This window comes from Myotis davidii, unplaced genomic scaffold (assembly GCF_000327345.1).
Source record: "Myotis davidii unplaced genomic scaffold, ASM32734v1 scaffold1017, whole genome shotgun sequence".
Classification (NCBI taxonomy): domain Eukaryota; kingdom Metazoa; phylum Chordata; class Mammalia; order Chiroptera; family Vespertilionidae; genus Myotis; species Myotis davidii.
Window position 1 is genome coordinate 639,859 of NW_006288361.1, and position 1,834 is coordinate 641,692.

A 1,834-nucleotide genomic window follows, 5' to 3' on the forward strand; every position below is an offset into this window, starting at 1 on the left:
GCAGGCTGCCATGACCAGGGCCCCAGGTAAACTGGGCAGAACTTTGCATGGCCTGTCCCAGATATGAGGGATAGGGAGGGCCCCTGGGCAACAGGCTCCGCCAAAGAGCTAACTTGCGTTTGCTCTGGACACAGATAAGACCCGAGGGTAACTCATGGGTGGGGGTGGAGGACAGATACTCATCTCCAGGGAGGTTCCCAGACCAAAAGATGAACTAAGCTTGGTCTGGGTGGCTTGAGCTTCCCCTTGAGCACCCTTTGTCCCAATGCCCTTAAGAGACTTTCCTTCCTTCTTACTAATCCTTCCTTCTCCAAACTTCAGGCCTTTGAATGTCTTCATTCCTTCTCCTCTGTTTGTCATTTCTGAGTATGACTTGTTCTTTCATCCTAAGGTGGGCTGGAGAAATGTGGTAAAATGCCTTAGCTTTCTCCAATAGGAGCTAAACTGAGAGACAGAGCCTTAGGTCATATAAATCAAACAAAAGGACCAAGACTCTGATGGTAGGACAGAGAGTGCAGGCACCAGACAGGAGGGAGCTTTCTAGAGGGGAGAGAGAGGGATTTCCAATGTTAACTGGGCCTGGTACTCAAGGAAGTCCCCATGGGGTCTGCCAGGACCAGACCTTGTGCCCAAGTTCCCTCAGGCTGCTCAGGACTCTGGGCTCAAACCCAGGACTCCCGTCCTCAGCCCCATCCCTGCTCCAGAGAGGAAGTCAGCATCTCCATGGACCGCTGACCTGCTGGCATGTCATCACATAGGACATATTCAATGAGAGACAGCTGCATCGTATTAAAGGTGATTCAGCCCGTTATAGAATCTTAACTGAACTATCCCAACCATCGGTAGCAAAGGAGAAATGAAAGAGAAACCTAAATATCTTCTTTCCCTTTCTTGTTTTAAAAATGTTGCTGAGACTGACATGGTCAGAACTTTTCAGTCAACTTAGTAAACGTCTCCCCTAGTTAGGTTGTCTCATGACTGGAAAAACCAGGACTGAAGACCCAACTGTGTCCGCCCGGGAAGGCTGAGAATGAAGACAGGTGAGGCTCCTGTTACCTGGTCTGGAAGCTGTCGGTGGTTCCTCCGGCTTCAGGTAGGTGGCAGTAAGGGTATTTCTATACCTCAATCTCCCTCCACGAAATGCAAGAGGAAACGTTCACCAAGTCTTCCTGGCTTCTCATTTGGGAAGGTTTGTGGGATCTAAGACCTCATCTGGCAGGGCCTCCTCAGCGTTTGGACTCAGGTTGATGAAGTAAGCGTTAGGGGAAGGATTGCCACTTCCTGGTTAAGCCCTGCCCCCAGCTTTTTAACTGAAGGAGTGGCTGACCTTTGCCCGTGTAATTTGACTCTAAAAAGGTTCTGCACCTTTTTTTTTTTTAAGTTGGCAAGTCCAAGTTTCTTTATTTTATTTTTTTATTTTATTGAATTTATTGGGTAGCAAGGATTCTCACTCCCCTCCAGGACAATTATGTGGGTATTTTCCTGATAGTTTTTATTTATTTTATTTTTTTACTTTCTTCTGTTCAGCAAATGTTTACTGAGCACCTATCACAGGTGTTATACAAATACTTAATCTTAACTACATTGAGAGGCAGGTGTTATGATTCTCATTTTACAGATGAGCAAACGGAGGCTCAGAGAGGTCAGATACCTTGCTGGTGGTTCTTATCAGTTAAGCTGATATCCAAACCCTGGTCTTTCTGGCTTCACACCATATCATGTTACCTCTCAGAATCAAAGATTATAGTCAAATGGAACCCCTGGAAAAGCTTTAAAAATTGCCATAGTAAAATTTATAAAAACTCATTAAAAGATCCTATGCCACAATTCCAGG

The 1,834-nt window shown here is 45.8% G+C and overlaps 1 protein-coding gene across 2 annotated transcripts in view; it reads right to left on the reverse strand.

Moving 5' to 3' along the window:
- The window catches only part of BCL2L14 (BCL2 like 14), a 20,585-nt gene extending 19,281 nt beyond the window's left edge, over positions 1-1,304 (reverse strand). Inside the window, exon 1 of one of the 2 annotated variants that reach the window (XM_015561675.1) lies at positions 1,057-1,304. The gene's annotated coding sequence lies outside the window, so the exon portion shown is untranslated. The remainder of the gene's footprint in view (positions 1-1,056) is intronic. The other variant, XM_006760223.2, reaches the window with a different exon arrangement.
- Between the last annotated feature and the right edge of the window lie 530 nt (positions 1,305-1,834).